Source organism: Myiozetetes cayanensis, unplaced genomic scaffold (genome assembly GCF_022539395.1).
Source record: "Myiozetetes cayanensis isolate MyiCay16 unplaced genomic scaffold, myiCay2020 scf2-11, whole genome shotgun sequence".
Taxonomy (NCBI): domain Eukaryota; kingdom Metazoa; phylum Chordata; class Aves; order Passeriformes; family Tyrannidae; genus Myiozetetes; species Myiozetetes cayanensis.
In genome coordinates, this window is record NW_026087411.1 from 37,799,302 (window position 1) to 37,813,149 (window position 13,848).

The following is a 13,848-nucleotide window of genomic DNA, read 5'->3' on the forward strand; positions in this document are numbered from 1 at the left end:
ATATTTTGGCAACCCTTAGTTGAAGTTTTTTTCAGAAAAAAATAACAGCTGAGGAAATGGAGTTAAATAGGAAATTTTTAATTCAGCTAAGTTTAATTTTATTTTCTTACAAATTTAACAATAAGAGTTGAAAAATAAGGATTTTTACATCCTCTATTTTAGCTGCAGCACACACCATTTAGAAATGTATGTATACTACATTAAATTTTTATGGTTAGGTTCTTCAAAGATTTTATTATCCAATAGATTTTTCCATTCAAGGCTTGTAATCTGTGTAATATAAAAAAGAAAAAAAAATGTGTCAGCAGATGGTTGATTAAAACAATAAGGGTTTTTTCCTCTGCAAAGGTAGTAAACATTGAAAATAAAATATTATGATATGTGTTTTTGAGAGCTGAAATATATGTAGAAATTGAAGTACTCAAGGGTTTACATAGAATATCATAGTGCAAACTGCATGAAAGGTAAAATTATAAGGAGAAAATTTATGATCTATAGGAGTAACATAAGGTACTATATGTCTAAGTTCTCAAGAAAATAAAAAAGGTTGAAAGAAATTTAAGCTTAAAAACACAATGAGGAAGTAGGAAAAAACAGTCTTTAATGCTGGAAAACATAATGGTTGCTTTCTTAGGTCTGTAAAATTTCATATCTTCCAGGCATAAAGAGTTACCAAAGAAAAACATTCACAGTAAACAACTTGGGTGTGGAAATTGCACAATAGAAAAGTGGGATCTCAGGATTTTCTGGAAAATTTCAACATGTTCAAAAAAAAAAAGTCTAAACTCTGGTGGTATTCAGAAGCATCCTTTTGCTTTTTTAAGGAATGCATTATATCATAGATAAGCAGGTCTTTTTCTCAACATGGGTTCTGAGCTTCAAATGTCCTTCCCATGGGTTCTGTAAGGGAAATATAGCACAAACTGAAACATCAAAATGCTAGAGTGGAAGAAACAACAGTCATTTTATTACAAAATGCAGAGCAGTCCTTGTAATGTTTGCTCCATAGAAGAAATGGATGCAGAATTTTATTTTTCCATAGTGAAGCTTTTCACACTGCACACAAATGATCTAAAATAATGAATATTAAAGGAGGATTTCTTGCCAAAGTTTCTTTGTTCCCCAAGTGTGTTTGCTTGTATCCTGCCCCTTATAATGTCAGGTGTTTCAAATGAAGGTTACAAGGGGAAGCCTGCAGTTTCTGCTGAATCTGAAGTATTTAAGCAATACAAAATTTTGGAATCTGGGGCTTGTGCAGAGAACCCTCAAAGTACTATTAGGGAAGAAAGACACTCTGGCTCATGGAGGTACCTTATTTCTTTACAAAATAGATTACTGCTTTCTGAGGCAGGAAATGTTCTTGACACACAATTAGAAATAGCTCTGCTAAGACAGAAAACAGTGGTAATAAAACCTGATAGCTGGCACACACAAGCCAATAGTCAGCTCTTTGTCAGGGTCACCCTGTTTGTCTTGATGTTGGGGGCTTGCTGGTGATAGGGGAAAGAAAAACTGATGCCGAAGAACATTTTAATGATGGATTTTCAGCTGTCAGCATTTTGCAGTTTCCCAGCTAGCTGCTAGGGCAAGCCAAGGAGCAGCAGGGTGCTTAGCTCCTGCCTCTCGCTTTGGCAGTCACACATCGAGTTTAGAAATGTTCCTGGGGCCCGCCTAGGGAAGAGAGGCATTTAAAGCTGCTTGTAAGAAAAGGGCAGAGAAGTGGTCATGCCAGCAGGGAAGCCTGGGAGCACAGCTCAGGGGAAGAGAGTCCTGCTTCTTCACAAGGGCCACAGTAGAGATCCTTCCAGCTTCTCACCATCCTTGCTGTGCACCTGCCATAGGAGTAGTGTTTGTACCTTTACCTATGACCAAAGAAGAGAGGATCTCTCCCTGTAACCCCCAGAGACTGGTGGCAAAGGAGAGGTTGTCCTGCCATTTTCCCTTCCCCTTGCCCAGTCCTGGGTGTCCCCCCTGTCCCTGCTTGGCTAGGTGTCTACAGATGGAAGAGGTACTCATCTTTACCTCCGCCCAGATGGCAGCAGAGTTGACTTCAGTCTGATGGGGCATTAGACTGAGAACTTCAGATGCAAAGAGGAACAGGAATAACCTACTGATTTGAGAAAAGCAGTCTAATTTTTAATGTCTTCACACTGTCAGTGTAGAAATTGAGCACTTCTTCCCACAAATTGAGAAAGTTCTTTCAAATTACCCTTAAACTGTGGATGATAATAAATACAGACAGTATTATGGGCTATGAGATATATCATGCTTATGTTTAGTCTTATACTTAAGTAAGTCAGACGTCACATTATAAAGTAAAGTATATTCACTGATATTTTACTCATTTTTTTAATGTAGACACCTATGATGGTTTATTACACAATCAGTGCCTAGGAGTCCTTTGACTGAATATGAAAACAGATGCAAATTGGTTTTTCAGTAGAAAAACTGAATTATGTCTCACTGTGGGCTGACAACGTACTAATGCTGAACTTCATCTTTATCAGATAAAGAAAATATTAATTTTATAAGATTTACTGCTGAACTTGCATGTAGCAAATAGTATTAACCTGCGGGTCTACAATATAGTATCATCTTTGCTAACAAGTGGCCATAAGTGTTCTTTGCAAGGTCTCAGGTCTGAGGATTGTCATGCCTGCTCTGTCTGAACTTTTATTGACCTGCCAGAAGCTTTGCTTTAACGAGGTTTAGCTGTAACAACATAATTCATAATTGCAGGTTGTCTACAGCTAATTTGTTTTCCTTTGTTCTGTATTTGTATTGTGCCATCATGATCTGATGACTCTAAACACAATGATGTTACATATCTAACCACAGGCTGGTGAGACAGCAGCCTTGAGAAGTGGAGGAACCAAATGCAGCTGCATGATGAGATGGGGAAGAAGTTGGTGCTAGAGATTACAAGGCTACAAACTGCTCAGCCACGGCTAGTCAAAGAAATGCAAACTTAGGTGTCCAAAAGAGAACACAGAATAGTATTAAAATAGAAAAAAAGGTACCATATGCAATAAGTTTGGACATAACATGGACCAGCACACCAACAGGGAAAGAGTGAGGTATGAAAACATGACAGTAAACATATAAGAAGGATTCCAAGTGATGTGAAACCATCAACACAAACACAATGTTCCTCCAGGTAAAGGACTCCAGATGCTCAGAGCTTGCCACAACACTTCCAATTGCCAGAGCAGGGAACAGCAGAACATAACCCCAGGAAACGGGGTAGAAACTAAGATGTGTGCATACCATTGCTAATTCTATCCTTCTTTCTTTTTCCACAACAATTAGATGTGGATGAAAAACTATTAGACTTTGTCAATTTTGATTATATGAGCAATAAGTTCTTGTCTCTACAAATGTAAGATGTGCTTTCTCTGAGCCCATAAATAAGGTGTGAATGTAACGATAGGCATCAATTTTAGATAATTTTCTTTCCTCATTTCTTTCTCCTTCATATTTATTAAACTTGGTAATAAATAAGATGTGAATAAGGTGTGTGGTATTATAGTCTATTCATCCTTAGTTTTCAGCATGGCTATGTGGTCTGCAATATTTCACTGTGATTGAAACAAATTACATTTAGCACCAGTTCCTCCAAAGCCTAGTAATAGCCACTAAATAATAAAATGCCATATACATATATAATAAAAGGAATCATTTAACATTTACCCAGCATTAGCACTGATATCCCCAGGCACTATCAGTCCCATTTGTGAGGTGCTATACAAATAAGAGTGAACACTGCCCCAGCTCTGAATTTACAGTTTCTGCAAGAAAAGGCGCTTCTTGTGAAATAATCCTATTTCACCAAACAAGTCAAGCTTATTCTGGCTCCAAGTAATTATTACAATAGTTTAGCTTCTGGGCCTTAAGAACAGTTTTAGTCTGTCCTTCCCCATGTTTCTTATTTCATTTGCAGCAGTGACTGCCACCAGCTGATCCAGACGTGGAGCTATGACGTGGGCCACATCTTTGTTACTTAGATACAAATATCTCTTTTTTTTCTTTTTCTAAATATAGCTGCAGCTACAAATGACCAGCCATTAGCAGGATGAATATTCAACAATTTCAATTAAACTGATTGTAGCAAAGAGATGAGCTATACTTTAGTTTTCAGTCAGCATATCTGTAGTATCAGAGATGGAATGTGGATTGCATACCACTTCTAAAGATCATGCTATATTTCCAATCTCCAAAAGTCTATGTGTTTGCCTTTAAAGAGGCAAGTAAACCTAACAAAGCCATCATATGCAGGATGAGAACCTATGATTCTACAAAAGAGTAATTCTTTAAACTGTCTGCTGTGATCCCTAGAATTATAGAAGATTTGAAAGGGTCTATTGATTCTGGGGCAGAACAATAGATGTCCTGTACTTAACTCCTTAATTGATTTTAATGATCCTCATGGATACCAGCCAAGGAGTTGGAACAAGCTGTAAGGTCAAACCAAAGTATTCCTTTTGTACATTTCCGCAATCAAATCTTCTTATGTTATAAATTAATTTGAAAAGGAAAATGATCAATTATAGCACTTCATAATTAGAGACCCACATGCAGAAAAGCTAATGAGATGTATCTGAGATTTTCCATGCTCCATGGAGCTTTGTAGTAGAAGAAACTGAATGATCTGTTTTGTGTCATATTGCACACAGAATTTCTCTCAGTATTGAAAGAAAATACACTCAGATTCATTACAAGGGAGATTTTTTTTTTGATCCGTGTATAATTTTCTTTGATCAGTGTTTCATCTATGGCAGCTTTAGGAAAAAAAGGAAACTTTATACTTCAAGCCTAGTTTAGCATTTAAGAGTATGGAATACTAAAGGTTAACGTTTTACCTGATAATCACCTCATCTGTAATATCTCTCTATGTCTACATACAATTAAACAAAGAAAAATGTGACAAAATTAAAATTATCCTACCTCTGTTCCACTGTGGGACAACTATCTCTCTTTTTAAGGTAGGTTGCTTTTCTTTCCTTTTCTCTTTTCCTTCTCTATCCCAAATCCTGCTCTTTTCCTGTCTTCCCTCATCTGTTCTCAACCCTGGTGTGAGCCTCAGGGGAGACTGTATTTGAAGGTGTCCGTGCACCCCTCCATGCCACATGCTGGGGACAAATGCCCACCCTGCATCAGTAGGGCTGCTGGATAATCTGTGGAGCACTACAGAGTTCTCAGCAACCTTCTGTATGTGATGGAGATCTCTGCTCATGCCTCAATACACTCTTGGCTTGAGTACAATATCATATTAACAACCCGTGCTTAAGGTGAAGTTCAGAGACATTTCTGGTTTGCTTTTCTCTCTTCCTCCCCTCTCCTTTGTCCCTTCCCATTAATTTTATCTCCCCATTCCCTCCTTATAATTATTTTATCAAAAAACAAAATATTTATAGTGAAATGCAAACATTGAAGTTGACAGTAATCTTCATGCCAACAGCACACATTTCTCTCCCTCATGAGTCACCTTGGTTCAGGCACATTTTATCATATGCAGAGAGGCTTTACAAGCAGTATGGGCACAGCACAGAGAGCACAGCAGTTATTTATTGGAGAGTAATGCATGCAATAGATGGCCAAGGCCAACACAGTGTCAGGCTAAGCACTAATATGTTTCTCATGCTGGATGAAGCACTTTTGCAGGCAGTTCTCAGTCAGGGACAGATTGGTGAGCTGTTGCTTCAGACTAAAGAAGACTGAGCCTTGGTCTTGTTGAGTTAGCCACAATAGGTTCCCCCTAATCACTTTTTCCCTTTGTTTTTCATTTTTTCACTTCTTCATAGCAGGGGCTGTGAATTTGGGAGATACCAGCTGTTATGGCCTTAGCACCTGTGGCCATGGAATGCCTTACCCGACATTTGGTGGCTCCAGCCCAGCATCTTCTCAAACCTTACCTGTCTCTGCAGTCAGGCTGAACCCAGGTCACACATGGGGGCTGTAGAGACATGAGGTTTATACTTAGAATGGCTGCACCCTTGGATTCAACACACACACAATGACTTGTCCACTTTCTTATTTGACCTACTTCCAAAAATTTGGAAGCCAAATTAAGTTTCAGGTTTGATCCTTTCCTACAGGAATTTCTGGTTGTTTTTGCATTTGGCACCTCCTAGAGGGAGGAAGCAGATCGGGAGGAGACACAAGTGGTCAGGCAGGTGTGTATATTTTCTTACCAGTCCATACTGGATGCTTGTGGCAGGCAGGATCCCTTAAAAAGCCACATGTAGATCATCTTCTATTGTCATTGGGACTGTATTGCTGCCTTTTGCAGATGGGAAGAACATAGCAGCATATCCTGTTTCACAAGAATCTGCAAATTATTTCAGTGAGTTCCTGTTGCTGGTGACTCTATCCATGACCTGCAAAATCCTGTGAGAAGAAATCTTGTCATAAGCACTTTTATTTATGTGGCAAGACACAAGGAAAAAAAAAAAAAAGGCACCAGATCCAAAGCTGACGTAGGTCCAGAGGTTTGCTGGTGCCACAACAATCTATATAAGCTCAAAGCCCTAAATCTAATAAACTGAGTGTGTTAAAAGCAGTTTCTTAAAGTTGGATGAAATGAACTGGCAGCATGACCTTGCTAACAAGAACAAAACCGGCTTGTTTTCTAGAAGGAAGTGCTTGTACTTCAGCAACAAATCTTGACCTTTTTCTGCAGTTCATTTTTTTGGTTTAACAATTTCAGAGCTATTGTCATTTTCAGTTGCAACTGCTCATAGAAAGGTTTGAGCCTGCAGAAAAGTTAGAAAACTTTCATATTCTAATAATCCACCAATCTTCTGCTTAAAACAAATCACCATAGTCTTATGAGTTGACAGTCACTTTCAAATGAGGTACTGGGTTCAGCAGCTTAAAAAATTTGTAGCAAACAAACATGGACGAGGAAGTATACAACATATTTTATTTGTGAACTTGGAAACACATGTAATGATTATGGAAAAGTGTTTGCAGTTAAAAAAAAAAACAACAAAAAAACCCTCATGAGTCATTGACATTTCTTTTATATTAAATATTATAGATATATGTATATTTTAGGTTAGATAAACAGTTTTAGTTTCTAAAATATATATAAAGTAAGGACTAAGTGAAAAGTCCAGGTGATTAAGCTATGGCAATTAACTAACATAAAACTTAGTAGTCCAAACTGAAAAATAAAGTCAGGATTCTTTGTACCTCAAAATAGGTTTAGGAATCCAAATAATTTGATTGTAAAAATGTTACAAGTCACACAGTGGGATACAAAGGCAATTGATAAGCCAGGAAGGCCACCTTGGTGGTCAGTGAGAGTCTTGTATTCATAGGTATTTGTTTATTAAATTATTTTTAATTGCAGAATTTATACTTTAACATCTGCCTTTTCTTTGAGAAGATACATTTATTTTTCTGTATCTTTCCCCTCAGTCAGATGTGGGATTTCCTTTGTGCTGCTCTGAGTGGGCAAAGAACCATGCTGCTGGCACGAGCCCTGCCCACCTGGACTAACCTACACTCCACTGCGGCACAGAGGTCTCACGGCAGATAAAAACCTGATCTGGCCCAAGATGGTGGGAACTTTTGAGTATTTTGCTTTCTCTAATCATGTCAAAGCAGAGCTTAATCTTTAAGTTGTTAAATCCATACATATTTATTCAGACTATGGTACAAAATACAAGTTTCTCTTCCAGAGGGTAGTGTTCGTACAGCTTTTGCACACGAAAAAGTTAAGCAGAACCTGTCATTACAGAACAAAGAACAACAATTTTCCATCTATTATCATTCTGGAAAATTGACAAAGAATGTTACCTGAAGTTGTTCAGACAACATTACACTTGAGACAGCGCTATGGTACATAAAAATCAATACAAATATTTAAAGTCACAGTGAAATTAAGATGTGCTTGAGCTCTGAGTGTCATAGTGGGAAATACCTGAGAACCACAAGGGCTGCATGCCCTCCCTACGTGATTAAGTACTACCTACTGTTCTCTGAAGTACTGTAACTGTAACTGGGTGTGATAATGTTTATTAGCTCTTTGATCTTCATAACACTGGAGTCTTGTAGTAAGGTAAGAAACTTTCTTAACAGCGTGGAGAGCACATCAGGTTGATCTGATAAAAAATTTATATAAAGGCAAAACATTCAGGTGTGGTGAGCTTTCAAAATTTCTTTTATGCAGGTTTTTTTTCCTAATTATTTATCTCAATTCTTGTAAACATTTTTATTTTACTTTATAACGTGCACTTTCATAGGAAATACCATATCTTCAAAACATTTCCATTATTCTTATGTAGGTAAAGGAGGAGTTTTAAGCAATCAAGGAAATAATTTTGACATGTCAAGAAAGGTGTTTTTCCCAACAGTGTTGTACCACAAATGTCAGAGTTGCAGAATAAATAAAAGAGAAAGTTAAAAACCAGATAGAAAATATGAAATGGGAACATGATTTGATAAATATATTCCTTGTTTCTAAATCATACCTCAGACATAGGATCTACTGCTAAATTATTGAAAAAAAGAGTAATTGAGGTTGGAAGGAACCTGTGAATCTTGTCTGATCCAAAATCCTGCCCAAAGTAGGGCCAAAGTAAAAATTACTTGTAGCTAGTAATTTCCTCGTCCAGTTGACTTTACAATCTCTTCAAAGTGGGATGTTCCAAAAAAATCTCTGGGTAAATGATTTGGCCAACACTGAGAAAATTTTTTGTTAGATGTAATTGAAATGTTCTTTGCTGAAATAGGTGCCTGCTACATCTCAGACTTTCAGGGTGTATCTTCAACCAATGTCTCTGCCCCTTCACTCTAACTACTCATTGAGTAGTAGAAGAAAAAAAAAAAAAGACCCCATGCTCTGCAGTTCGTTTTTCACATTTACCAAACCACAATCTCTCAGCCTCTTCTCAAAAGTCGTTTGGTTCAAAATCTTTAGAGAGGATTGGGAAATGCCACAGGCAGCGTATGCAGACTGTATAACAGACTCTCTTAATTGGGTGAGGAAAACCAGACAGATTTCATACATTTTTAACCCCCACCTTTCAACACTTTTTTTGTGCTTCTTTGCTATCCACATGACTTCTTCAGCATACTTTATTAAAAAAATATATTTCAGGAAGGAGGATAAATGAAGGAAGTACACTCCAAAAAAGAGTCAAGAGACTACAGTAGAGCTTCTACAGAGATTTGCTGGAGGCTAACACCAATTCTAATCCAAATACTCTGGCTGTCCCAGAATAGAGTTCACATATCATTAATTTTTGAATTGTCACTTAACACATTTCTTATCTTTAACCAAGTCTCTCCAGGCAAAAAGAAACAAAGGCCATTTTCAGAAAAAGTTTTCCAAGCACCAATTTAATTCTTACCAGACTGTTTTTAAAAACTGTTTCTCCAAAGGGCCAGAAGGAAGGCGAAGGGACAAAATGAGCAGCCTAATTAGTAAGCTGAATACAGAGCTTGTGTGGCATCTGAAACATGTGTACACTACTCACTGGATGAGAGATTCACTTCAAGACCTCTTTTGCTGCTTAATGTGAAATGCATGAACTCTCCTGTGAAAAGGTAATGGATTCAGAATCCCCTCCCACTCAGAAATCATGTTGTCACAGACCAGTAGTTTTTACCATTTGGAGTAAAGGGCCCTCAAAGAGTGCTGTTTAAAGGATAGCTGCCTACTGCTATGAAAGGAACAGGAAAACCATGAAATGACTGAACTGGAAATGTGAAGCTTGAAAAGTGAAATCTGTCCCTAATAGCACTATTGAGCAAACTCCTATGGAGGGCATGTAGGTACACATAGGAGTGTCATCAAGTATCAAATTATGGGGTAGGAATTAAATTATGGGTTGGGAATTAAATTATGAGTTGGAAGACGAAGGGTTGTTCAGAAATTTACTATTCTACTGCTTGACTAAATCTTGTCAGGAATGTAAAAAAGTCCTTTGCAGTAGAAACAATCTCAGAACAGATCTACATAGTTCAAGGGGAGTTTTGAAGCCTGAAACCTGGACACTGCTTTATTTTGATAAAGTAACAAGATAGCAGTATGGCTAAAATTTCATCCATTTGCCCCAAGTTCACAGAGTGAAGGGTTAGGTACCCCCTGGCATGGGCATCACATGCAGACATCCTTCAGTGCAAGTCCCAAGTTTGAACTTCCACTCCCTGCACAGCACTGAAAAGTCTTTGTTTCTGCCCCTATACTTACTGCTTAATATTAGAAAAGATTGAAAATTTACATCCTAAAAGGTCAAAGAAAAGCCTCAGGTCTACAACTTTGGAGACATTTAATGGCCCTGATCTTTAAAGGTCTATTTGTGCTGCAGCTTGGCATGTGCACATATATGTCCAGTGAAAACAAAAGGCAAACATCAATGACATCGGAAATCTAGGACAGGGGACAAAATCTACCTGTTGTGAACAACAGTGGATTTAAAGTAAAAATGGTCACCTTTAAAGAAACTGTATGAAATAGACTGAAACTAGACTGGCAGAGGAGTGATATACAAAAGGACTGGAGCTACTGCAGTTACCTACGTACACACCCTGGGGAAGTCATTTGACATTTGGCAACATTAATTGGCTTATGCTGTAAATTATTCCCAGTGTTAAAGATTTTAGGCTTTACTACTACTCATTAACGGGGTTTATTTTTGTTATTCAGCTGAGACCCATAGTGTGGTTATCGTGTTAACAGCAACATGTAGGAGAGTTTCAATGCCAAACATGAGTACAAGTGCACCTTCTACTCTGTATCATGACCAGTAAGATGTTAAGGACACGCCACAGATCAGTTCATGGCAGAGCAGTAGAAATCCAGATTTAAGTGATACTATCAGGCTGTAGTTGCCTCTTCTTTAGTTCCATCTGGTGTAAAACGTCCAATAGTAGTAGAGAATGTTTCAACATTTGTCTCTTTCTTATCACTACACTACAAGTGGTGTCTCCTCATTTTCTTTCCTGTGTTGTAGCCCTACCTTGAAGCTCAGGTTCAGCTGATGCAGGAATTCTTTTTCTAGTGGCTACCTGTGCTTTATCTGCCTAAAAAAGTATGGAGAAGAAAGCTATGAAACAACATAAGTACACAGGAATATTATTCCAAAGGTTGACATTTTCAGTTAATTCCAATATCAAAATTGTAAAGGGAACAAAAAAGCTCTTTGGTTTTGTTTTTGTTTTCCTTTTTAAAAAAGCAACATTTTTATCCTCAGTTTCTGCTTATTTGAATCAACTCAACATTAATCTTTCTTATGTTCAATAGTTTTTTAATATTTAATGAATCTGAATGCAGAACATGCAATACATATGTTCATATGTAGAACCAGACAAGTTTATAGTTTCCAGCTGAATTTTTAATCTTTCCTACAGTCAAGCCAGTACTTATTCTTCCCTATCAAATGTTAATATCTGCTGAAATCTGAAGTCCATCTTCTGCTTGGAGCAAAGCTGTGTATCTAATGAGTGGTAGACTCATAACTGTTTCTTTTTTGTGCTACCAGGATGTTCATGTAGACATTGCTTTTGTTCCAAGCATCATTCAAATCTTCAAGGAGAGTTCCTGGGAACTACTCCCTTGTTTGTTCCTCTAAATGCCATTTTCCTGGTGCTGCCTAGATGCTTTGTTTCAACTGTAGCAGTGCATACAGCTCATAAACTAATGAGTGCAACAAACATTCCAAATAATTATGAAATCATACTCTGGAGTAATCTAATATTATTAATACATAATATGTACAGCCCACTAGGATTAATGAAAGTGTAGAAAAAAGTAAGAAAGATTTCTCATGAATATATAAGAGAAAAATGTTCCAAAATATAACATAGCTTGCATATCAGATGAGAGTAACTAAATTAAATTACTGAAAAAATGAATGAGGTATCAAAGTAAGGTGGTAGAAATAGCTCGCTAAGAGGAAAAAAAGTACTTAAAATAGAACATGTGCAGGTTACCTAATCCTTCTAGACCATTAAGAAGGTTAGCTAACCTGTCACTTACTGCACCACTAAGAAGCATTTTTAAAAGTTGTGAAGAAAATTGATAATGAACGGTGGGATTTTAGAAAAGTAACAGCTGCATCAAAATTCAAAGCAAGAAGTTGGTTACTCAATGCAATTTCTGTGTTGCAAAAGCAAAGGAGCAAATGTTCATAGATATATTGCACATCCAAGCTTACTTTGTACTAAAAAGGCCATAAACATCAAATTGTTAATATTTTTTAGAAAATATTTTACAGTAAAGCACATTTTATTGTTATATGAAATATGAACTAATAGACATTTGCAGCTATAAAGTACTTGCAATAGTCAACTTTTATGACAATAAAATTTGGTTGTTCTCACTATCAATTCATATCCCCTTAAACAAGAAAGGATACATCTTCCTAAAGAGTACATACTGAAAATATAATAAATGACTTATTGACCTGTGGAGAGATATTAAAGTGATAAATACTTCTTGCAATTTTAGCACATCCAAATATTGTTCAAAAAAGGGGAATAATAAATCTTCAATAACATTTATAAATTAATTTAAATTGAGAGTTTGTATTGGGTTTGCTTAGCGAGGTTTTGGTAGAGGAGAGGGCTACAGGGATAGCTTCTCTGAGAAGCTGTGAGAAACTTCCCCTGTGTCTGATGGAGCCAAGGTCAGCTGGCTCAAACTGGACCTCCTGCTGACCAGGGCCAAGGCTGTCAGCAGCGGTGGTAGTACCTTTGGAATAACAGATTTAAGAAGGGGAAAAAAACTGCTGCACAACAGCAGCTGGAGAAGAGAAGAGTGAGAATAAGTGTGAGAAACAGTCCTGCAGACACCAAAGTCAGGGAAAAATGAAGGGAAGAAAGTGCTCAAGCTGCTGAAGCAGAGATTCCCCCGCAGCTTGCAGTGCAGGCCACACCTATGGCTGTCCACAGTGGAACAGATATCCATCTGCAACCCATGGAAGAACCACAGGCCAGAACAAGTGGATGCCTGAAGGAGGGTGTGACCCTTTGGAAAGCCCATGCTGGATCAGGCTCCTGGCAGGACCTCTGAATCCTTGGAGAGTAGAGTCCATGCTGGAGCAGGTTTGCTGGCAGGACTTGTGACCCATGTTGGAGCAGATGTTGTTGTTGTTCCTGAAGGACTGTGCCTCGTGGGAGAGACTCACGTTGGCGCAGTTTGTGAAGAACTGCAGCCCATGGGAAGGACTCACCTTGGGAGAAGTTGGTAGGGGACTGTCTCCTGTGGGAGGTACACCATGCTGGAGTAGGGGAAGAGTGTGAGCAGTCTTCTCCCTGAGGAGGAAGCAGTGGCAGAGACAATGTGAGATGAACTGACTGCAGCTTCAATTCTCCATCAAACTGTATTTCTTGGAGGATGAAGTAGAGATTCAGGAGTAAAGTTTAAGTCTTGGAATAAGGCTGGGGTGAGAGGAAAGTGTTTTTAAGATTTGGTTTCATTTCTCATTATCCTACTCAGATGTGACTGGTAATAAATTAAACTAGTTTCCTTAAGTTTTTCCCATGACAGTAATTGGTAAGTGATCTTTCCTGGTCCTTATCTTGACCCAGGAACCTTTTGATATATTTTCTTTCCCATGTCCAGTTGAGGCGGGGAGTGACAGACAAACTTTGGTGGGCACCTGGCATCCAACAAGGGTCAACAGACCACAGACTTAGAAATATAAAGAGACAATCATGGAACAAAAGTGGTTTGGGTAGATTTCAAATGCAGCCAAATATTTCTTTAAGAATATTATTGTATTATGGAGCAAAACTTCAAAAAATTTTCATTGAAAGGTAAAGTGAAAAGTTAAGAAAAGATATGAAAATAGTTCTATGATAATACAAGTGACAATGAAGTGCAAGTTGCCATTC

The 13,848-nt window shown here is 37.8% G+C and overlaps 1 long non-coding RNA gene across 1 annotated transcript in view; it reads right to left on the reverse strand.

Moving 5' to 3' along the window:
• Positions 1-557: 557 nt before the first annotated feature.
• LOC126640049 (uncharacterized) overlaps positions 558-13,848 on the reverse strand; it is a 41,341-nt gene continuing 28,050 nt past the window's right edge. Inside the window, exons 2-5 of the long non-coding RNA XR_007628929.1 lie at positions 13,185-13,266; positions 6,192-6,387; positions 5,913-5,953; positions 558-900 (exon numbers count right to left, since the gene is read on the reverse strand). This is a non-coding gene — a long non-coding RNA (uncharacterized LOC126640049). The remainder of the gene's footprint in view (positions 901-5,912; positions 5,954-6,191; positions 6,388-13,184; positions 13,267-13,848) is intronic.